This window comes from Semicossyphus pulcher, unplaced genomic scaffold (assembly GCF_022749685.1).
Source record: "Semicossyphus pulcher isolate SPU_LCO1_2020_fin unplaced genomic scaffold, fSemPul1.0.p SCAF_21, whole genome shotgun sequence".
NCBI lineage: Eukaryota > Metazoa > Chordata > Actinopteri > Labriformes > Labridae > Semicossyphus > Semicossyphus pulcher.
The window spans coordinates 6,992,632-7,018,341 of NW_027211695.1; the positions used below are offsets into that span (position 1 = coordinate 6,992,632).

A 25,710-nucleotide genomic window follows, 5' to 3' on the forward strand; every position below is an offset into this window, starting at 1 on the left:
TCTGAAATATTTGACATTTATTTGGCTGTCTGAGTGATTCTTCTAAACATAGATGGATGACATTTAGCTTCAACATTTTCTCAATACAAAACAACATATTTCTTATACTATATGTTGCCCATGTGAATCTCATAAATAGTTTACAGGCTTGTTTTCAGCCCCGGCTTCAGACACAATATTAGATCTTGTGGACACATGGCATCCTGGCACTGAATGGAATCCAGGCTGAACTAAAGCCCTGTTCTGGGAATTCCACAGTTAGTGATTTCAGACTCAATAAAGGCACCATGTTTTACTTTTATCCTTGCCTGAGGAAAGAAGGCTGACTCACCAGAACGGCAAAGTTATTATTAGTGTCTCACATGTGTGGAGAAAAGCTATGTGTATGTGCGTCTGAGTGTGTGAAAGACAGTGAGAGAGAGAGAGTGGGAAGTGCGTGCAAGAGCAGCATGAGGAGCTCTTATCTGCCGCCTGCCAAGCCCTGACCAGGGCCCTGACTCCTCCGCCACCCCCCCCTCTCCCTCCATCTCTAGCGGGGCTTCCCACTAGTCTGCTATAGGCAAGGCGGCCAGGTGAAATGAGCAATTCCCATTCAGGGACAGCAGCGGCGCGCAGACTGGCCCTGTGAAATGGCTGCTCACTTTGGCAGATCAATGCACTCTCTTTTCCTCGTGCGCTGCCACTGAGCGATAGCCAGGAAGAAAAGAAGGGGGAAAATGAGGATGGCCGGAGAGAAGGATGAGGTTGTTTTTTTTTTTCAACGTGTGTTTGTTTGTGTATATGTGGGTGAGTGTGTAGAGGGGGGTGCAGGGTGTAAGCAGGGCATTTAATGATATTTGCCATGGCTGCTCTGAGTGAGTGCTGTCGGAGGAAAATGGAAAACGCTTTGCATAAACTCAAAAGACATGCAATATTGCGGTTGGCTCTTTGGGAAGTAAAAGTGGTGTTCCCACTCCCACCGGATATGAAAATTTTCAGCCACTGAACTGGAAATTTCGCCAATATGAAAGATATTAGTGACATCATATTAGAATGCTTAGCTGTGCCAGAATGAATTTCATATCTCGACAGTGATGAAACTTAGACATTCATAGCATTTGCACAGGTTAAATATCTAGTTTCAAGGGCAAATCTGTGGAAAGAAATATGCTTTAGCTCGGCTAATATTCTACCAGATAATAAAGACTCAATAACCAAGAAGATTTTTTCATTTCTATACTGTGAATGTACTGTTACCATGTCTTTACTGGATAATTCAGGCATACTGTGAATCTTGCTTATGATCCCTAGTATTAATAGTGTGAATTTGTAATATGTTCCATATTGCAGAAGACCAATAATTAGCCTTTAAACACCTCCTTCTAGTTGTTTGATTTGAATTATACAGTGGTGCAAGCTGAACCACGGAAACACTCTCTCACCACATTCTGCAATAGTAGGGATCCTGAATCACGATTGGCTACAAATGACTTCATCAATGCACTTCCTTGATTGGCTATTGGTTACATCATTGGTTATTGCTAGGATGAGTGCTAACTGATTTATGGTCAAATCTATTATTTCAATCTCAAAGCTCACCCATAAATTTGGTATTTGCATGATTAACACACAATATTTCGGTCATGTGAACAAAGACATCAGAACTGTATGCGCTGTAGAATAAGCAACTTACAGTAGCTCTTAATTGGTAGTGATTATTATATTGTATATTTTCTTTAACCTAAAGTAGTCTTGGTTAAAATATCCATCCAGTCCCATAATAATATTGAGTACATCTTATAAACTATGGTTAATAATCTGTACCACCAAAAATTGCATTGTCCAGTTGCAAAATGTCTTTTCTTTAGTGGGAAACAAAAAGCTGTTTTAATATTCCCAAGATGAAAACCATTAAATACTGAAAAATAAAGTCAAAGCAATCTCTATTTGGCCACTCTAAATTAATACAACTACATCTCGTAAAAAGACGGCGAAAAACTAAGATTCTATGGACTAAACAAATGCTCTTCACAACAATCCAATAAATGTTTTTCATTTATGCCAGAGTGGCTGAATTAGTTGATAAACTGAGATGGAAATTGGCAGCAAATGTTTGGAGAATTTAAACCTTGTTATTTTTCTATATAATTGGTTAAAACTGACTAAGAACCAACTGTCCCTCTCTATTTATTGGGACACCACAGGGCTCTATACCGGGTCCTCCAGTTTTCTTTCTTTACTTCAAGTATTGTAATGACATAGTACTTTTTTGACTTAAATATTGATGATTTCTTTCTCTTATCTTAAATTAGACTTGAAGTACATCTGAGAAATTTTCCACATCAATACTAGCTCTTAATTTCAGGATTAGAAAAATCTTGATTCAGTCGTAATATCTGAATTTCGTCATGTATCAGCGAAAACCAATCTTACGTAAATCTTCCCATTATATGCTTGGGGATCAGTTGGTCACGTTTTGTGTTTCCTGTAGGCACAGCAAACAGCTGTGCACCTCAGTGGAGAGCCAGATTAAATTTTTATAACAAAATGAAATCACCTAACTCCCTCTTGTAACTTGTGAAGGAGTGATAGCCTGTAAGTATTCCAGACCACTTCAGATTCATTAAGGTGCTTGGCAAATCTGTGCCGACTCAAAACGACATACTGATCAAACTGAAAAAAGCACAGCCTTAATGAACGAGCGATGAATTAGGGATTCGGTTTGAACAAGGGAGTACAGAAGAACTTGACCTAAAGCACAGTTTTATGCCGTGTATAATAAAAGAAAGAGCCTTTTACAGGCATTTTATAATTGCTGCTGGGGTCTTAATCATTTGGGAGTGCATAAATTCCAATGTGGATGTATGAAGTTAATTTTTTACAGTCTTACGACTCAATTTTACCAGCTCATGAAACATTCCCCGATGAATTCAAATAGAAAGCTTACTGAGTCATAGAGAAAGCTAAAAAAAAAAACATGAATGAGTCATCATTAAAATGGATTCTTTCCTTATATTGAAGGAGATATATTCCAGTGATGAATGTGGCAGACAAATTGATTTCACCTTTACTGCTACTGTCATGAGCTACAATATTATAAAGCTATGGTTACAAGTAAAATGTGCATAAACTACTTATTAAGCCATTTTCTTTATTCAAGAAAAGGTAGTCTATCATCTTTTCCCTTCCTTTTCCGGACCCCTAATGCTTTCTTTCGACAGTGTCAAGTCTCTCAACACCAATGAAGCCCGAGTTAAAAATATAGTCAGACCTATGCAGACATGACAGCGATAAAGTGCACTTGATTACATGGTTGAAAGTAAGGACAAGGAGAGAGAAGAGCGTAGGATAAGAAAATAGAAAAGAACACGGCCTCTCAGCTTTGATCGCGCGGAACATCTTGAAGTAAGAAGTCACCGCTTGTGTGCAGTCTTGACAGAGGCAGGTGCGGGGAGGTTGAATATTGTTCATCAGCTGTCAAGGCAGTAATGAACAGTGTTTACAAGTAATACCATGCGCTGCCACATCTCAGGGTGTGAAATGTCAAAGTGTCCATTTTCCCCCCAAGCTAGTCAGAAGCAACACTGTCAAGGCTTTGGCTGTAAACAATAGGGAAAGAGAGGCAAGACGGCAACGAGGAGCTTTCTCCATTTCACCCATTACAGTCAGAGTGAGTGGGGAAGAGCGGCAGAATGTCAAGCCTAGAAAAATAGAGACGCTTGCAAAGTGTAGAAAAAGTGGAATCCAAGTGGATTCCATTTGGCAGACCCATAATGATAGCTGTTAAACCGAACTGAGGGAAGGAAAGCAGGAGAGGCGAAGAGGAAGACGGGCAGAGGATACGACACAGACAGGAAGGCAGAGAGACACCTGCTGTTGCATCACCTGCTGTAATAATAGTGTTGACATTCAAATAGAAAGCTCTGACAATAGAAGCAGGCTGAGGCAGCACCCAGTATGCAAATAAAAAGAACACATCAGGAAATATTAGCTAGCGTCAGGACTTTTCATTGCACACATTGAAAACCACTTGACCCTTTGGCATCCCACAAGTGCTTATGTATTATATGCGTGTGTGCGCAAGCGAGTGCGGTTGACACATTAAATGAGCTGATTTACCACTTGAGTCTTTTCATTTCATAGTAACTGTGCATCTAAGGCTCTGAATAGAACTAGGATTGCATTGTATGGTAAACTCAGAGTGTACTGAAGTTAATTATTTCTCTGCCTTCCAATGCAATTAGTTAAACCTGTGCCGGAGTGAATAGGGTTTGTTTATCTTGATTGGCATTCCAATTCCACTCACACTTCCACTCCTACATTCTCGCTGTCATGGTATCTCGAATGCCCAGGTTAAACATAATTCAAAAACGGAAAGGATCATTAGTCGGCAAATTCATTCTTGACTCCTTCTTTCATGCGCCCCACATGGCCCCAAAGGGCCTATCAATCAAAATCCGATTCAGCTGATATCACATTCACCATACCACATATTTTATTCCCTTTTAAGTGCTCAGCAGTCTTTTGTATCAATGAAAACCTATGGTGATAGGAGGAGAAACTTTTCATGTTTGAACTCAGTGGGGTTTGAAGGACTGCAGACCTCAGCAGAACCTGGCTGATGCACAGGTCAATACCTATTATAGTAAAAGCAGTAGTCAATGTGGTGCTCTCACATTACCAGCTCAAGATGTGGCTGCTTTCAAAAGCTGTGACCCTTTCTTCGGCACTTTGATGACATATCTGATGGTTTAACCACGCTGGGATTGTTTGTCTTGTCAGACTCTTTTTCTGTATTATGTGAGGGGAAAAATAAAAAAGATAGGGCATAGAGAGAAGAGCTGCACGTCTTCGCTACACATAGAATAAACTCAATTATGGCGGACTATTGTGAAGCCCAGATTGATTGGGTGTTTGCCATCAATGCTCTTTGAAAAGGACAGCGCTTGGAGTATAACTTGCCAAGTGTCTAAAACTGCTTTAAATCACTTCCAAAAACTCACCTTTATTAACTTGCCAGTACATAATTATCTCCAACTTACTGTTCTTGACTGCTTTCTTAATGCATTAGCACGATCATCAACCAACACATACAGCACAGTCAAACCCCTGTCTCTGCCACTATTGACCTGCAGCTTATCACACTCAATTTCCTGTTCAATAACTGCTCTTCTTTATTGATCAGTATAAAAGCTGCATTAGTTGTTCAACACAACACGTACAATCATGCCATATTCAAATTAAATTACATGACATTTTCCTACTCTCCTCTGCTTGTACCTAAGAAGTTACCAGTTACCATTCTTAACTTGTATCGGTTTGATTTGTCTTTTTTAATTAAATGCTATTTCTCATGGATAGCTCAGGTAATAGCACTTTAGCAAGAGTAGGTCTCATAGTCCTTAAGTTGAATCATGGTTTAGTATTGCCATCACCTTAAAAATGAAAATTTTTTCAGGCCAGCATAAACAAAATTCGAAATTATAGAGGCCCTAATTTGGAGCCTTGTGGCACTCCATATACAGAATCTACAACTGCTTTAAATCTCTTCCAAAAAAACAGCCAGTACATAATTATCTCTAACTAGCTGTTCTTGACTTCTTTCTTAATGCGGTACCCTCAATTCAGTAGCATGATCATCAACCAACACATTCAGCACAGTCAAACCCCAGTCCTCTGCCACTATTGACCAGCAGTTTGTCACACTCAATTTATTGTTCAATAACGGTTCTTCTTTATTGATCAGTATAAAAGCTGCATTAGTTCTCATGTTCCACACAAAACAACAATCATGCCACATTCAAATTAGATTACATGACATTTTTCCACTCCCCTCTACTTACGTTACACATTTTGGCCTTAGAAAGCAGTCAGCAGTTACAATTCTTAATTTGTACAGGTTTGATTTTTCTTTTTGAATTAAAGACTGCTATTTCTCATGATTTGGTTTTATAGTCCCTCAACTGATGATGGTATAGTGTTGCAAGCACTTGAACACGACCCAAATTTTCACCCTAGCGTAAACAAAATTTTAAATTTTAGAGGGCCTAATATGGAGCCCTGTGGCACTCCATATACAGAATCTTTAACATTCTCTCAACTAGCGTGTTAACTTTATCATATTGAAATGCTGCCTCTTACAAATAGAACAGTGTAGACCTGCTCCTTATGTTAAGTGTCATGAGATAACTTATGTTATTATGTGGCTTTCTATGATTAAAAATTGATCTTGATTGACGGATTAATTACACAACCCATTTAATTTGGAAAAAAGTCACATTTCCACATTAGATGACACCTGTATCACTAAAAGCAGTTCATGCTCAGTAGGTATGTTACAGCTGAGTCTCCCTAGTAATCTTTGCAAGCCATAAATTCAGAGTAATACACATTGAATGCCATTTTTTAGAGTAAATTGAGGAAGTATTTTGATATAGAGAGGCAAGAAGCATGGTTAAATTTTTTGTCTTGATCAACAATTAATAGTGGCTCTCCATGATGACAATCTTCTGTTTAAGTTGCCTGTAACCACACTTATCATGGGTATAATTAACTACGAAAACGGCAGTGCACGAGGGGAAAAACAGCTGGCTGAATTTTCCAATAACATTGGTCTGTCTGGCGATACGGCTAGCACGTTAATTTTGTCATAACAAAGGAATTGCAATTATTGCCTTGTGCTTGTCACTTGTTAAATCTTAGTCACACATGGAGGGAAATTATTAAAAAGAACAAGACTGTGGAATTTGAATATCTGAATGTATTCAGAAGAGGGAAAAGAAAGAGAAAGACATGCTCTGATTTATACAAGGGGGCAGAGGAGTGCAGACAAGCTTGAGCGACTTTAAAGTTTTCTATGGGAAATTAGATTTGGAATATGACAGAGCTTCTAATATCCTTGCGCACAGCTTCCCAGCATGTATGCTAATGCCCTGTCCTGACTACTAATACACAACCAGAAAAGTGGGCTAAGTAAAATGAAGGAGGAAGCTGTGAAATACAATTCTGAATGGCTATAACGACTACAGTATCGGGCGTCTTGGATCTGTACTTCTTCATTCGGATGTTCTCATTTGTATCCACACCTGTGTCATTCACAGCCTTACGTCTTAACCTAATTTCATGGTCTACGAGTTTGGATGGATGGCTCTGCTGCAACTTGTACACTGAGGGGAGGAGAGAGAGTACCATGACTGTGTGAGCGTGCGCTCACACAATAACACAATTGTGGAAGAGCGGATGAGAGAGAGGGGGAAAGAGAGAGCGGGGATGCGCCGCTACAATAGCATAGAGAATTGTAGTCACTGCCAGATATTAACCTTTTAACCTTGTACTTTTCTGTTAACAAAAATACATTAAGCTCCTCTGGATAGCTGACAGTGAATTGGGGTTTTACAGACTCTCACTGAGCCTGACTGAATGATCAGAGGTGAACCCATTTTGCGGTAATGCGCTTCAATTACAGTAAAAGTCTGCTAAAAACACAAGTTAAAGCCAGATGACATATTGCAGAATTTGGGATAAGTAAATGTTATTGCTATTCATGATCCTAATCACATGACCCGCACTTAACTGGAAAAAAAAACACTATGTAATGCACAAAACAATCTTCAAATCACAGACAATTCTTGATTAAATGTCTGACATTTGTGGGAGTAATTTCGATTAATTCCACTACAAATCGTTCTAAGAGCTTCGTACAGCAAAATGCCTAAAAACCTCTCCTGTCAATGTAATTGCTCAGTGTTGTCTTAAGCGAAGTGTCAGCCATGCCCTTTTAGTTTGCCAGAGTATCTTCTGGTGCAACGGCTTATTTAGCCAAACCAGGCATGACACCAATTATACTGGAGGGAAATCGATTCCAGCAGAGCGCTCTGCCGGGACCAACAATAAAATGATCAAAGTGACTGGATGTTTTGTTTGCAACAAGCAGCAAAATTAGTTTGTACTTTAAACTTAGTTTTTAACCCAGGCAAAATCTGCAATTCTTAAAGCTTTAAAGAGTATTCTCCAGAGTGTGATAAAAACAAGGAGACAAAGACAGACAGAAACGTCAAAGAAGAAAAAGATAAAGGTCTATTGGCTTTCACAATTTTGTTGCAACAACATAAGACGATTAAAACCTTTAGCACTCCTTCGTCATTCAAATTTGCTTCACACTAAAGTTTACAGAGTTCGACCAAAGAGAGAATGACAGATAATTGCTTATCCACAAATTCATTGATAAAGTTGGTGACATTTTATTTCAAGAAACGGCGTCTCAAAATGCCAATTTATGTCCAGAGTCTAAGCATCAAGTGTTTATTTTTCACCCATCTTTAAAAGAACTGTTTTTGCACAGAGAAATGTCAAATTCTGTCAGTATAGCAGAGAATGAATGTGTGGCTAATTTGCAACCTAACATTACAAGGAACGTTTTAGTTCTCTAGTTAAAGTGGTAATCTTGAAGATCTCAGTTTCGTTGTCTTTGGCGGCACCTATGGCGATAAGCAGTAATTGAATTTGTTTCTTTTTCTTTGGATTTTCACTTATTTTCGGCTGACTGCCAGGCTCAGCCCTACACATGGGTCTGTATGTGACTGACTGACTGACTGACAGTACTTTCACAGCCGTAGAGAGAGAGAGTTGTGACATAGCAATGGCGGATCATGGAGCATATTGAACCTCCACTGACGCGACGCTCTGTCTATACGGCTCTGGATACTTTGTTCGGGGAGTAGGCGGGGCTGCTCCTCCGCTGCTCGTCTGCAGTCGCCAGCTGCTTTCAAACACGCTGTCATCGGCCTCACAAGGACAGTCCTTGTAACACATTGCCCACAAAAGCGCACATTGACCTGATGCGGTCAGACACATAATAGGTTTTAACCTAGTCTTATTGGAGTTGTATCTGTAATCATCGATCTTGTCTTTGTTTGTTCAGCCATAGTAGATTACTGTCTACTCACAACACTTGCAGAGACCGGAAAAGCAGCCGCTTAGCTCCGCCTACCCTCTCTGGCAGACCAACCACTGCTGGGTGATGGAAAACGAGTCACATCGCACCAGACACCCAGTCCATAATACTGCGAATGCAAAGGCTTTCATCAGTGGGCCATAGGCTCAATCACCATTGTGTTACCTCATTCGGGGATATTTATTTAAATAAAAATATTCAAGATTATTACTTAAAAAATAAATAATAGTTTAAGCATCTAAAAGGACTTGAATGAAAGGAAAATAAGCCCTTATTGGAGGGTGATCATTTGTACTTAGGTACAGGGCAGCACTATCCAAACAGAAAATACACAACTTTATAATAATTAATTTGTAACCTTTTTTTGGCATGCTGTCATTAAAAACCACCGCTGCTGTGTTTTATTATCTCTTACCTTGCTCTAAGGCATTTCATTTTCTTTGCTCTCATTAAACATGTGATTTTCGAAGCTTTAAAGAAAGAAAGGTCAGAGTTTGCGCTAAGCTTATTTAAATTACTGTAGTACCTTATTGTGTTCTGATGGTACAGTCGTCAATTAAGTGTACAGTAGTGTGGAAGATATTAAAATCGTAATGCTAATATGCTAATTATCCCCTTTTGTATTCATAATCCTACAATGGTTTTAATTCTCAGGACATAGCACTGTTTTATGTTAGCTTAATATGCACATGTGATTATTGATATTATAATAATGTGGGTGTCATAATACAGTCGTCCATTCTGCTACACATCTACAGTATTACTGCTATCAGTAAACCCTAAATTTAACTCTTAAACAACTACATATGTAGTGTAAGAGTTCAGTTCATTTTTCAGCTCTCTGCTACTCGACGTCAATCTTCATCCCTGTTCCCAAGCGCCTGTCTCTTTAAGATATATCGCTCATATGTCAGAACCACACAGACCATTTCCTGGAGTCTGTGCTCCGGCTGTCAGGCTCCACGGACCATGAAACCCGTATATTTGATGCCCCGAAATTACCTCATCGTCGAGTGCAACAGACTCCAACATTGGCGAGGTCACAGATATTCCGTCAAGAGACACTAAGGGAGCTCACGGACAGTTTTTTTTTTTTTGGCAACATATGAAGGAACAGTTCCGTATTCTGAGGCAGAGACATAGAATAAATCCGTCTTACAGTATGTGGGTAGAAATTGGTTATCTGGTTAAGATTCAGTATCATAGATTTTGCGCTCATGGATGATATGTTTGGGTGATTTTAACAAAACACTGTAAATTTGGTTTATAATGTCAGCACTCCGTCTCTCCTCCTAACAAGAGGTGTCTGAGAGTGGGGCAAGAAACCCAACTCTCCCCGGTACAATTACAGAAGTGCACCGCAGTCACTTAGCCCGCTAATACACGGTGTGATATTAATTACTGTTTGTAAACAATGCACTTTGCAGAGATTATTGCATGCACCCGGCGTCCTCCATTTGTGTTCGGTAATTCTCACAAGTGATTAAGTGGTGAAGCTGGGACAGCTGTTCAAGATGAGTTCATTGGCATGTTTAATTAATTGCACTTGAGATAATTATTCAATCATTACTTTGATTAATTTCCGGCGTCCCTGATAATGCATCAAACGTCTGCTTGATGTCAATAGTTTGGAGAGCGTATGTAGAACGAGGTTTTCGGGAGCTTGATTTAGGACGCAATTCCGCTTTGTGGGGGAAATGATGCTAATTACAGCAAGCCATGATGGGAATTTATCACTAGGGCTGCATGGTTGATTCAAGCAACGCTAACGCTAAGGTTGTCCTAACACCTGTAAGAAGTGCATTTTTCCATTGCGTTTCCACAACAACAACACTGCTCACTTCAGTCCGTATTATGTTTGAAACACGCTTATTCTTCACCCCCTCAGATACACAGGGTAGTGGCAACATCCGACTGAAGGAAAGCCAGGCAAATCGTTTGTGAGAGATCTTGTCAAACAGATTAATTCCCACCCTGGGCCTCGGGGTTCTGGACCGTTTTTCTGTCATGCTGCTTTGCCAGGCTCCCTCTTGATAATACCCCAAAGATAAAATTAATTGTGCAGGGAGATGTGGGATGGGGAGTATCTAAAAAGGACCTTGAGCAACACATGAAGCTCTCTCTGTCTCTCTCTGCTCCTCTGCATGTGAAAACACAGAAACAATCAAACCGTCAGAAGCATGACACATTGTGCCAATGATTGCTAACTTTGTTAGGAAGTTGCTGGAAGTGGGGAGTTCAGAGGGAGATGTGAAGGGACAGAATCAACCCTCATGAAACGTCCTTGTCTAAGGATGTCTGTGGTCAAAGAGGCATCAAAAGGGAACCCATCACTTCATCAGCGGTTACAAAGGGGATTGGCACACCAATATGTGTCTACTTGTGTCTTGTTATAAATCTGCAAGCTCTTCTTGACATGATGTTACTGATACAAAATATAGATAAAAGGAGTTAGAACAAGAGATGAGAAGGAGAGAAAACGAAGTGTTTAAGGTGAGGGACTGAAAATGTAAATAGACAGATAGCTAACGTTAATGATCTTATCTGGGTGTGTCTGCATCATCCTCAAATATTCACGAATTACCAACGTGCTCCGGTGATAAGCAAGGTCCTCTTTACAAAACTTGTAGGTAATCCTTTTCTTTGTAGCATTGAGGGTGAAATTCTCCCAGAATTTGGAAGTTTTAGGCCACGGTAGTGTCGCATCGTCCATCGCAATTTTGCTACGTTTTGTTTACATGTGGTTTCCCGGTCGCCTAGCGGAGATAGTAAGGATGCGAGATGGCTCACCCCTCAGCAAATCAGCTCCAGAAACCGATGTTATGTCTGCAGACAGCATGAAAAACACTAATGATGATGTAACTATTTTGGACAAATTGGTTGCTAACTTTGCTAACGAAACAAGCCACGATTATGATTTAACGCTGAAAGCCAACTTATCCAGACTGTGTAGCTTTGAACGAGCGAAAGCTGCTGCTTCATGACAGAGCGAAGTAATACGAGGTAAGAAAGAGAGACAGGTGGAAGGTTTTGCATTGTATTCGGCAGCTTTGACTAGCGCCAGATCATTCATTAGCCTTCATTTGAACAAGCAGTCAAAGATTACCGTTAGCTAATGTTGGCTTTAACTTGTGTCAGATCTGCAGCATAAAATTAAGACACTGCTTTCTGCTAAGATGCTGAAGCACTTTTTGGTAGGCTACTGAAGTTATTCCTCCATGCAATGAAATGGCATTATTGAAGTTCCTAGAGGAATGGTTACAGCCCTAAACCAAAGTATTGGACATTTTATAATTTGTCGATGGTGGTGATACGTGAAAATTCAGGGAATCACCAATCAAGTGTTTAGAATTCCTCCTACAAGTGCAGATTTCATGGCCCTCCATCCATTAGCAGTTGGGATAGTTCATCCATACCACTAGCCCGGTCAAAGGCCATGCCCTAGAAATTCTGCCCAGTGAGCGTCACAGTGCAGAGCAGCAGTCAAACACAGTCACACTCTAACTGAAGCAGGCCTTTCCCACAACCTCCTGTCACCACAAACAGCTTAGAACATTAGCTAATCCCTGCTGTGACAGTGTGCTAGTACACAATGTCTCAGTCTTTCATCGCTGCTTGTTCTCCAAAAGCCAACCAAAGATCAATTTAACCAAGAAAAATTCCATGCGAGGCAAAGCAGACGAGCAGGTAGATGTTGGCAGCTGTAGGGTTTTTTCAATAGCCTCTTGGCACCTGAGTTGCCCCTGTCACCTCTATAGCAGATGGTGCAAATGAGCCTTTATACGCTGCTGTTAGACAGTGTGACACTGAAACTAAAGTGTTGCTTTCAGTACTGTCATAGCCAAAACACATCAGCGACTGCTTCAGAGGTGGTTTGTACTACTACCAGAGCTTAAATCAGGGATTTGTCGCCTACTGTCTGCTTCTGCTTTGACAAATGCCGACTACAGCGACTTGGCTGTTGTCGTTATTTTTACATTCTTTTTGTGGCACATACTGAGACGCCGGTGCTGTCAACATTCATAGCGCCGTATGAATAAGAGATGAGATCATTGGGATTGTTTGTTGGTGCAGAATGCACAGTCGGTTCTTTGTGCGAGGATTCTCAATGTAGTCTCAAGTGTAGTCCAAGAATGTGTGTGATTATAGCAAAAGAGGAGTTTATGTTGGCAGATTCTCTGGGTTTGCATTGGGATCTCATTTTTGTGAGTGTATCCCACACATACACATATCAAGACTCAGTCCTTGGGCAGTCGGAATCCAACAGCTTTGAGCTCAAGTAGTCGCCGCTGTCACAGTGTGACATCATCAACCGGGCTGGCAGTGTCCCAGTGGTGTTCTCCTTTGGAGCCAGAGATATCCTTCAACAGCGCTCATCCTGTGACGCTGCCGTGTCACTCAGGGGCCCAGACAGGCAGTGCAACAAGGATGACAGCCCGGGAATGAGAGCTCAAGAGCAGGTAGAAACTATTGACAAGACCCCGGGGAGCAATTATGAGTGAAGCCCCAGGGCTTGCTCAAAAGGAACCTACGGCTTGTTTAAGTCTATCAAAAACACAGCTAGGGATAACACGGCTTCCTGGTTAGTCAGAAAAGTGCGTTTGAAGCTCAACTGGTGACAGATTAATCATATGAACTCCGCAGGGTTGTCAAACTTAAGAGTTTAGCTTGAAAGTAAATTAAACTATTTGGCTTTTGCGTCAGTAAAATCTTGTCAGTGCTCATCTGTGAATCTGTGATACAGCAACTGTAGTGATGTGATTAACAAGCTGACCTTTTTTGCGAGCTTTTTCCCCTCCTCAGCATTTGTATTCTAAAGCCTGTAAAAATCCAACAGGGATAAATTCAGTAGCTGCCGTTGACACTCAGGACATCACTCTCCATAAAATACCTGCAAATGATCAAGGCAGACCGATAATGGCTTGGGAGAGGACTCGGCTTGCTGCCCTGTGACAGACATTTCCAATTAAAAAGGGTAAATAACTTGAGAATCATCTATTTCATCCTGTCCCGAGATTTATCAGTGCATCGTGCTTTAAATCTGCTCACCCCTGAAATGGTAATATCACAGATTTGGATTTTCTAGGCAAAGAAAAATGTCATATAGTTCCAAAATCCTAACACTCCTATTAAAATCTCCCTGTCCTGTCTGTATTAGAGCTTTCATGTGGCAACCCAAGCGTGGGAGGAAGTTTGTGATATCAGTACAGCAACATGATAGGAGCAGTAGCTGGGACTGAGTTTGTTGGACTGTTTGGATTTGACTTTGTACTTAAAGGGACAGCTTGGATTTTTGAAGCAAGGTTGTATGAGCTTGTTTATATAGTTAGTATTTTACCAACAGTAAATGGTGGACAGCACAGCCCCTGTTTGTAGAAGCTGGTCGAAGTACCAACACGGATACTACGCTATGTAGGGCTCTGGTCAACTGTAATTGGGCATATTGTCAGTTCCGGGTGAGCATTGAAATGAAGCTTGTATAGCTTGTACAGTGAGTGGTGATGGGAATCGCAGGGTAACTCACAATACGTTTTGCGATATATGTGGCCCACGATAACGATAATATTACGATAGAGCGACTCTGCGACAATACATCACAATATCTAATTATCGTCTTCTTCGAACAAGTAATTTTTATTAACGTTACCCTAATTCATGTCATAAGAGCCACCATGAGGAGTCATGAAGTAGTGACACAGTGAGTCAAAATTGGAGGGAAATCTGTTTTTGAACGCCATAAATATCGTATATTTGGTACCAACCTATTGATAATTGCATTGCACGAATCAGGACGTCGATATATTGCCGTATCGATATTTTGTCCAATTCCACAAAAGTTAGTGCCATGATTTCAACTTGACACTATTTTTTGTGTCCAAATTCATCCACACATTCACCGTTTCCAACTCACGATTTGGGGAGTTTTGTGTCGAGGACTATATTGTGAGCTCAAATTCAAAATGAACACCTTTTGGAAAGGTGTTTTTTCTCTGCAGTGTTAATTATATCATTGCTGTTGTGTTTCTCTCAGGGCAATGAGTGACTGTATTTAGTGCTGGGTTGGTGGCCATTTGTTGTACACCTCTTCTTTATAATAGTATTTTCAGCTTTTTCACAATAAACATTTGAATAGAACTGCAACATGTAGAAGTCCTAGGGACTAATTTCCGATAACCTATGAATCTGCAAATTTACACTACACAGCTGTGAACTCTGGATTTCATTGGAGCTGAAAAAGCATAGCATTTAGCAAAAGTTTATTTTGGTGTCCTTATATTATAAATTCCTTAAATGGGGGGTATTTTGCTAATTTAAAGCTTCATATTTCACTCTGTGATACTTGTGGAGTACCTCAGCATAATTTATAGTTGAAAAAACTCTTCATTTTTCTCACACTGGTGCTCTATGCCGACCCTCATACAGCCTCTGCCTGAAACAACTTAGCTCTGTCCCTTTAAGAAACCCCACCCCTACAAGCCTGCTTTCTTGTGATTGGCTAAATGGTAGAGTAAAAAAAAAATGTCCAAGGCAGACTGAGCTGCGGGGTTGGCGTGTCCTTGAACTGTGATAGGAGCAGGAAGTTCTGCTGTGTCTCAGGCAGATGCCCAAATATAGAGTTCCTCCACTTTGTGACATCACAAATTGAAATGTCTGGAGAAGTCTGTGTGAAACCTGGCGTTCACAGCAGCCTGCAGAATGAGCTGAAAAGCCTGGGGATTACTCCAACATAATTTTACTAACAGATTTGACACTAATCCCACGTTTAGTGGACATCCAACATTGTAACATTATATATGTCTTAAAATGTGAAACAGCATAAAACCCCCTCTCTTTTGTGTCTCTACTTAAAACATCACTGTCACCACAATAAAAAAAGCATGTAGCAGATGTTTTGTACATAAAGCGAACACCCAAAGACTTTCAACTTTACAAAGTAAGACAAAACTGGCTGCCTCAAACGCGACCAAAATCTGGCACAGCTGGTTGCACAAACTAGTGTCGCAGGTGTGATTAATGGGCCGCCTTTGGCCCAAAGCTGGACCAAGTACTAATAACATGAGCTGGTACCAAGCCAGAATTGCCCCATGTCTGCATCCAAAAATCCAGCCAAATTTGGACCTCTGGTTTCACAATAAAACCAAACTACATTCAGACGACCTGATGTACTGTAGATTAATTCTTACATTGCTTTTTGTGATTAACTTCAGACAACATTAACAGAATGCGCCATCATGACAGTGGGGACCATCCATTGGAAAAAAGTCTCTTTTTTTGTAAATAAAGTGACATGACTCATTAATGTGATGAATGACCATGCAATTCCCCAGGATCTCAGCATCGAGCCCCCCCCCCTTCAACCCCTTCAGGCCTCTTGTGGGCCATTCCGGGTGAAAGCCGAACATTTAAACGTGCGCCTGTAAGTGCTGAGGCAAGCAGGTCCGGCGGCCAAATGGTCGCTTTTTTCAGCTGTTGAAGCACCCAAGGACCCATCTCACTGTTAACATCAAATCATTAAATTCACCCCGTACTCAGTCACTTAGAGTGATTTAGAGATGGATAGAAAGACGGAAAGAGAGGGTACAAAAACGGTCATGTTCAGTTGTAGAGACTAAAAATAGGCCTTATTGCTATGTTGGAAAAATTGAATCAAAACTGACATTTCTCTCTGAGTCTAAGTTCCAGAAATGCTAATTTCTAAGTGCACTTTTAGTTCATAAGGAAGGGGATCAATAAAATATGATTTGGCTAATGTGTCACTGTCAAAGCGCAGGACTTGAGATTATTCTGCTGTATTAAAAATGTAATTGCATCTTTAGTCGTGTCTGAAAATCTCTGATAGCATCGTACCTCAAACTTGAATGAATACACACTCAGTTGAAGTTGGAAATTAAATCTTTCTGGCAGATTTTTGAGTCCTTCCAATAAGTTTTGTAATTCTAGACAAGCTTTTGTGGTACAATGTTACTTTAAAAAAATATATATTATAAAGGCAAACTATCCACAGCAGATGGTGTACTCCTTTTTAGATGTTCTGCCTCTCTGGGTAAAGGTAACATTGATGTACACAAATGTGTTTAGAGCTCAGCCATTGTGTTATTTCATGCCACCTCAAGCAATTACAGTCTTCAGCTGTTTCCTCAGTACACTGAGTACATTTTGTGTTCGAGGAGAGCTCGAGCATCTGATGCATGCCACCTCAGGGTACAAAACGACTAACTGCCACAATTATCTAACTGCTTTTGCAAGAAAATGTTTCATTGTTTCGAATACATAGAATTCAAATTGCTCACCATTGTGACATGTTTAAAGTTACACAATGGAAATATGCGCTTTCAGCACTTAAAGGCATGGCTGGGCTTCAGTCTATACTTTCCTATGGTGCTTAATGTTCACTGGTCCAGACAAACCACTTTGGCACCCCCATTGTATCACTGGGCGCACTACATAATATATTGCCTAATTACATATTACTTGCAATGATGTCCTAATACATTGCTCATACAGTTGAATCTATTTTAGCCCGACCACTTTAGAGACACTTACAGAGTTGTACCCTTGCTACCATTGGTCGACTGGACTCGGTTTCTATGGGAACCGAAGTGCAACACAAGACGGTAAATGAGGATACAGCTGCTGCGCTCACAGTAAAAAGCAGTATGCAAGAAAATGAATGGAAATCTACCGAAAAAAGCCAGAAACTTGAAAAGAAGGATTGGAAAATAAGCACTACATGGCGCCATGCACTCCAGGGATGTTTGACTTTCATTACTTTGAGCTCTGTAATCTTGATGTTCAAGGCAAGTTGAGAGATAGCAGGTGGAGGCCATCATGTTTGAAGTAGTCTTTTTCTGGGGTCCCTGTGATACAGTTTTCCGTGCAACTGGAAAAATGAAGGAAATGGCTTCATATCAGTTCGCCTCCTCTGCATTCAGGGCTCGCATCGGCTGGCAATCGATTTCTATATCAATCCCCAAAACACACAAAGAGCAGTTTATTCCTTCAACAGATTATTTGTCTCTGTGTGTGCCTTTGTATTGGGTTGAGAGCTTGAGTAGTACGACCTACAAATACTGATTGACTAAAAGATTATGTGAAATACACCTTCAATTTATATGCAGTGTGTTCTGCTTATTAATTAGCAGTGAAACATGGTGCCAAATTCCAAATTGCTACACCATTCAGTTTCCACCTGCTGTGAGTCATGCATGCAAACCAATTCATGTCAAGACATCTCTGCCATTCTTTAGCAACAAAATACAATGTTGTTTATGGAATCTGTGTATGCCAATGTCTTCATGCGGACAAAAATCAAGTGTAGGCACTTCTGGAAAAGGCAGAAAAAGTTGAAGCACCAGTCAGATGCTTGCCTCGAAGGGCCGGCTGTTTTTGGCAAACACCCTCCTAACCCGCGTACATGGCCTGAATAGCACAGAAAGCAAATGTGTCCCTCCTTATGGTAGGTCACACTACAAGGCAGCTCAGATTCTTTTTTTTTCCAGGGAGTTTATTAAAGGGCGGAATCAAAAACTGAATTTCAACACAGTGGCATCTGAAGCTTTTGCCTCAAGGGCCCGATTTCCCTGGTTCTCTCGTGTTTTAACAATGAGGCCGTACTTGACAGCCCGACTGAGGCAGTCGTGTTTAAGTGGCTTTTGAGTTCAGCTTGTTTTGTACAACGGAGTTAAAAGCACCACAGAGGATTGGGTCCGAACTCATGCGTGTGAGGCTAATGAAATCCAGGAGGGCCGATCGTAGCAGAAGAATCAACTCATGACGAGCTAGACTGCACACTAAAGTCATGCCTTGATTGTGTAGTGGTGAAGCTAAGACATGCTAAGACAGGCGCCACATCTTTGTCTCCAACTAACAGTGCCTCTTGTCTAAACCCAGTGGCATACCACTCAACAGGATATCATCTCCAGAGTATCTCAAAGCTTAATCCAAAAGGTAACTGGACTTGGTTACAGTTCTTGAAGAGGTTTCACCTCTCATCTGAAAGACTTCTTCGGATGACTAGATCTAGTCATATATTAGCATACTAATGACCTACAGAGGTTTATATTTCTAGCTCCGTCCACCAGTCAGCTTAGAACTGAAGAAGCCTTTCGGATGAGAGGTGAAACGTCTTCAAGAACTTCAACCAAGTCCAGTAGCCATTTGGATTAGGTTTAGAATTACCATGACCTGGACCTGACCGAGAACCTTCACAGACTTAACTATGTGCGCAATAAAGTTTAACATTTCAATTTCAACCAAGAGAACAGTAAATATTTGGTAAAACATCGATGGGATGGCATCCGACCCGCCATTTTTGTTTGTAGAATAGCTATTGTGTGTTTTTAGCATCCATAGATCGTAGTCTCTTCTTAGTTGCCTTTGCTAGATTTCTTGGTGGAACGACCAACAGATATCGATTACTGAACCAATGGGAAACCATCAACAAGATTGATATTGCAAAACAGGGACCCACTCTCAAAACTAGTGCTCTATAGCACTCCTAGTGGTCAAGAACTCCAAAGGATCCCTTTTTTTTTTTGGACACAGGACTACAATTTGTAATTTTGCCAGGCAATCACCATCAGAAGCGTTAGGAATACTTGGATATTATAGGAAAATAGGGCCAAGACGGACAAAATCATCCTTTACTTTAGATCGTCTTAGTATTATGGTAATTTTCTGTTCCAACTGCGTGAAATGAGATATGCACCTGTATTTCTGCGAGTACCGATCTGCCGCCACAGACGGGATGATCCTCTTAGTGCCTCAGCAGTCTGGGACACTATTCCCACTACTTACTTTTCCCAATTTGCTCCTGGGAGCCCCCTGAGTCCTTGTCTTCATTAAGGGAGTTCCTCATTGATCAATCACTGTCAGAGGAGCTTCTCTGTAATTGCACTGTGGCCTAATCATGACTGACGTCTCACGCTCCTCCCCCCCTCCCCCCTTCTCTTTGTCACAGGTCTCAGGAGAGAGGATGTTCCATGACTTTCACACCTTCGACCTCAAGGTAGGCCTCTCTAAGGATTCTACTGTAGAGCTCTATGGTTTTATAATGGATGTTATAACTCATATGTGAATATTGATGTAGAAAATGAGGACAGGTAAGTTAAGAGACGTGTGAGATGGTTTTTTTGCCATTTGACCAGAAAAAAAAAAAAAAAGGTTGGCAAAACACTTAAACTGGAATACAATCGGGTTCCAGTTGCAGGGCTGCAGTTCCTGCCGTGAGTTCTTAATATTCATCAATCACGCCACATTTTCATGGCGAGCTGATTGATGTTTGCACTCTGTTTGTCACATTTAGTGAATGGGCCTTTGCATTTGTCAAATGTACTGCAGTGAATGTAAGACAAAACACAAGGCATAACCGCAACAAATTAACAGCCGTTGACATTTTTGCGGAAGCTTGCACGCTAGATCACTACCAAACAACTGATCCTAGCTTAAGCTAATGGCTGATTCTCTGCTGTCTTATATAGCAACATTACACATTAGGACTACTAATACTGAGCTTATTATGCGTGTTCTCTCATATAAAAGCATGCACACAAACAAATCTCCTCTTGATGCAGACACAAAAAACGCACATGCAAAATATGGCCGTGGCTCAGAGTCTTTCAATCGGAAGGTTGGGGGTAAGATCCCTGACTGCTACAGGCTACATGTTGAAGTGTCCTTGGGCGAGACACTGAACCCCAAATTGCTCCCGGTGTATGAATGGGCATAGAATCCTGATTGGACATTGGCACTTAGGCCTTTGCCATCAATGTGTAAATGTGAGTGTGAAAGGGTGACTGTGATATAGTGTCGTTGGAAGACTAGAAAAGCGCTATATGAGTACAGTCCATTCACCATCTTTGTTGCTCTCGCCTCAAAAGGTCTTTTCAAAAACACATGCTATATTAAAGTGTTTCATGCTCTGAATTGTTGACTGTAGGTAACAGTTTTGAAAGGTGTCCAAAATGGAAATACAATATTCTGTAAGGTATAAGGAAGCCACAGAATGTAAAGGAGAAAGATATCAAAATACTCCTGCTCACAGTTAACTTTTGACGACTGCAGCACACAGTCGGTGCGATGACAGCTGACTTTGCCATCAGCTCCATAATCTGCGGTGTCACACCAACACACAGATCTCCGAAGAACAAATTGGAAAAGATGCAAAATGATGTAAAAAGAGATGAGGGTGATTTTACGCACTGAAATTGATATCTCTGCCATGATATTAGACCCACTGGGATGCAAAAGTTTGGAAAACTCGATGTGATTTTGTAAAATGATTTGCGGGTCTCTCATTTGTGCGACTCAAAGAGGTTTGTACGTCGATCTGATGGCACAGATTAGTCTCAGTCCTCTTGTGATGTTACATTAGGACAAGGTTATTCAAGCTTACAAACAGTGATTGGACTGAATGCAGGCTAGACCTCTTTAATGCTGTGTATATGTAAACATGGTAAAATTCTCCCCACAACGCATTAATATTTCCTTATTTTTTTTAAATCATTCAGATTTTTAAATTGCAGTCGGTAACTCATGTAGGATTTCATGCATGTATGTACATGACACGATCTGTCATCTCCGAGAGAGGGCATGGACACAATTGCAAATCCCCCCCTTTCCTGATATGCTAATGCGTCATCCCGTGCCGTATTTCATGCAAATGCCTTTCATCGCATATTTTCAAATGTCATTTAGAAGACAGCTGTAGCACAAGCATCCATAATGTTTTGACTAGAGGGGGAATTGCAACATGGATCTCAGTCATTGTGAATTCTGTCCACAATGAGGGAAAGTCAGGAATGCTGAACTCTGTCTCCAACAGAACATAGCTGTTGTATTCAACTTGTTTGTGATTAATGCAGCAAAAAAGGATTATAGGAAACTTTTATTTGCAGATATTGAAGATTAAACCAAGCACTTAAAACACACAAATAATGATCCTGACTATATATCTTTTGGTTTTTCCATTTGTAAATTCCAAATGCAGTTAAAGTGAAACTGTGGTGTATCCCAGCTTATGAAACTGCAGGCACCTTGGCATTTACTATTCCTGCTATGTCATTGTCTATAATACTGTTCACGACCATGAACTAGGAGGAAAGTTTTAAATTTAAAATGTAATCAGCACAATCACCACAAGCAATCAGTTCCTCTTCATTCCACCTGATCGAGCCCCCCGCTAAAAACGAGCCTGTTAAATAGAGCATCTTATCAGGCCTGGATTAAGTTTTGACTTTGATTAACATCTGTAGTCGGAGTTTAGAATGTCAAAGTTCAAGTTTGGGGAAAATTTAGTTTTCCATGTGTCATTATCAAGGTAGACTATTGGGATCAAATTAATTCCACTAACTTTTGCTCAGGCTCTGCATTTCAGCCATAGAATAACTGTAGTCATACATCAAAAACATCTGAAAAAGTTGATTTTTCCACTTATTGGTTTCACTAACATGTTGTGAAAGACACAAACATTTACATTTTCTTCCCACCAATTAGACGAGAAGATTGATACCACACTCACTTATGTTCAGTAAATATGGAGTTGGAGTCAGTTAGCTTAGCTTAGCATAGCTTAGCACAAACACCAGAGATGGAGAGAAATCTAGCATTGCTTTTTCTGGAAGTAACTCAGGTCCCCTCTTAAGATCACCTTTTTACGACATATTTCTATTTCTTTTGTTTAACCTGTACACTACACAACATTTGTATTGAAAAATGTTTTTTCAGCATGATAGCAAACCTGCCATGACATGAATCTTTCATTTATCAGGCCTGGATTCAGTTTGATTTTGATTAACGTCTGTAGTCAGAGCTTAGAATGTCAAAGTTCAAGTTTGGGAAAAATGTATTTTTCCAGGTGTTATTATGAAAGTAGACTATTGGGATCAAATTAATTCCACTATCTGTGGCACAGGCTCTGCATTTCAGCCATAGAATAACTGTTGTCAAACATTGAAAAACATCTAAAAAGGAGATTTGTCACATATTTGTTTCACTTTAACATTTTGCGAAAGACACAAACACTTACATTTTCTTCCCAGCAATTAGACGAGAAGATTGATACCACACTCACTTATGTTCGGTAAATATGGAGTTGGAGTCAGTTAGCTTAGCTTAGCATTGCTTAGCACAAACGCCAGAGATGGAGAGAAAGCTAGCATTGCTTTGTCTGGAAGTAACTCAAGTCCCCTCTTAAGATCACCTTTAAAGACATATCTCTATTTATATTCATTCACACAGCATTCAAATTAAATAATGTTTTTGCAGCATGATAGCAAACCTGCCATGTAATCAATCCTCCATTTAGTGGCTTATGTATGTAAGCAATTTGTAATGTAACACCTTAAACTCGTTTATATTTTTTGTCCTTACAGACATGGATTTAATTGGTCTATTTTTGTATCTACCGCAGGACTTTTGCCATTTCTTGATAGCATTGTTTAATGAATGAATCGCAAAGTGCTAAACATTGTTTTCGTATTTTTCTGGGTAATTGTTTTTAGATAAACATGCTGATACAGCGTGGCAGGGCAATCAGCTTTAAGAAAAGGCTTTATGAATTGAATGATTTGCAGAAATTAAAACACATCAAAATACTGTAGTTGCAGTTTCATTATGAAATCCACAACAAGCGGTGCTGATTGACCAGCTATGAACACTTTATGAATTTCAATGTCACTACAGCTGAGTTCATTTGGGGAAAAGGCAAGCCAAGCACACTGAGGCCACATCCAGACATAATAAACTGTCGCTGTGTTCAGGGAGGCGTAGAAAGGTGAGAACACCTCCCCAGTACATCCTCAGACACATCTGTGCCCAGGCACCTCAAATGATGTTTCTTTTGCAGAGGAAATAGGTCAGCCGTGAATACCTGGCTGCTTCCATCTCAAAAAATCCTTTAACACACTTAATCAAGAGTGTAAATATGTGGATTTACTGAGTGTGAATTCAAAAATGTTGACTTTTTCAGAGGACCTTTACAATGAGAAAGCATCTCATTATCAGAAATTTATTTTTGCCATGATTCGAAAATTTCAAAAGGAGCTTCATTTGGATGTGTAAAGGCGCCATAATGCCAACTTGGCCCTCATTTAGACACCGAATCAATCAGATTGCACTGCTGTGATTGCTTAATTAAATGCTCGGCTGTGTAATGACTTTGCTTGAAAGGGAATTAAACGTCTAAATGCTGCAGAATCCGCGTCAAGCTGAACAGAAATCAATGGGACATAGTGCTGGAACCCAAGGTGTTTTCCGACTTGTTTAGGGTGAGCGTTTTGTATTGATGCCATCCCTCAGTCAGTGAGTCAAAAGCTCATTCCTCTTGGTCCAAAGCATCGATTGGTGGCATACAAATGGTGTGCTTACTTTGTGCTTTCTGTGGAGGTCCAGGGAGGTAGTTTACAATGCCTTACAAGTCAGCAGTGTATGTAAAGCAGCTTTTTAAGGAGTCAAATTACTAACAACACCTTGGATTTTAAAGGACTGTGATAGTAATAAAACATTCCTGCCATCTCTATTTTCAACTATCCAATTTAAGCAATTATTCTTTCTTTGGATCGCAGTGTCTTTGTTCAATATTTTAATCTTGACTGAAAATCTGCCAAGTGAATGGGCACTACATTTATATTTCTAAGATGATGAATCTTGTTAGTGGCTTTAGGGATTTTTTTGCTGCAAAAAGGTTCATATTTCTAGTTTTTTCAGAGAAATGTTTTTGACAATATCATGCCCAATATGAAAACATAAAAAAGCACACCCACCTGATTTCAATAGTGATTCGTCTGTATGTGCTACTAAGAGTAACAGCTAAGAATGCTATGGCGCTTCAGCTTTCTCTGACAGAAGCTGTCGGTCTGCCGTTAGGCAAATACCGACCCTGCTACTGCTAGCTGTCATGCTGGAGAAACAAGTTGGTTCTCCCAAACAGCTCAAGGAGGGTGAATGCTTACTTTGTAAAGTATCTAGCATCAAAAGTTGGGATTAGCAAATATTGTCTCTCTAATTTCCCAATCCCCCCCAAAAAATAAAGCTAAAGCTAATTACATTGCTGAAAGACTTAGCTATACTTCGTGTTTTAGCTAGTCATTGTTTGCATTTTAACATGCTAAATTAAGATAGTGAATATGCTAATAGTAAACCTGATCAACATCTATATGTTGGCATTTCAACCTAAAAGAGTTGCTAGCATAGCTGTAGATGGTATAGATAGTATAAATCCGGAAATTAGATTTCCGTACTGGTTTGAGTTTACAATGTGTTTTATTCCTTGTTGATCCTTACATTGCAGCAAAGCATAGCGTGTGTTTATAGCTAGTTCGTAATTGTTAGCATATTAACATGCTAATCTAAGATAGGGAATATGCTAAAAGTAAAACTGCTAAACATCAATATGTTAGTATTTTCAATGTGACCATATTAGCAAGCTAGCGTTGGCATTAAGTTCAAAGAAGTTCGATAGTCACAACCTTAAAAGAGCTGCTAGCATAGATCCAGTTGCTGTTAGATTTCCGGACTGGTTTGAGTTTACAATGTGTATTATTCCTTGTTGATCCTTGAATGGCAGCAAAGCATAGCAACATTTTTCTCAAAATAACTTTCGGAGTCCAAAATTATCAGTCCCCGAGCAGTTTCGGAGTGTTTCACCATGAAAGCCTGAAGGAAAACATTAAAATCCAACGCACACGGAAATAGTTCTTGAAAGGAGTGCAGCCAACTAATCTCACAAACATTTGATTGAACCAAAGACCTTTAGAAAAACGCCAAAGCTGGGAAGGGCG

The 25,710-nt window shown here is 40.2% G+C and overlaps 1 protein-coding gene across 5 annotated transcripts in view; it reads left to right on the forward strand.

Moving 5' to 3' along the window:
• The window catches only part of LOC138600380 (receptor-type tyrosine-protein phosphatase delta-like), a 382,688-nt gene that overhangs the window by 173,252 nt on the left and 183,726 nt on the right, over positions 1-25,710 (forward strand). For all 5 annotated transcript variants that reach the window (XM_069671768.1, XM_069671773.1, XM_069671769.1 and 2 more), the window contains exon 8: positions 19,893-19,940. The gene's annotated coding sequence lies outside the window, so the exon portion shown is untranslated. The remainder of the gene's footprint in view (positions 1-19,892; positions 19,941-25,710) is intronic.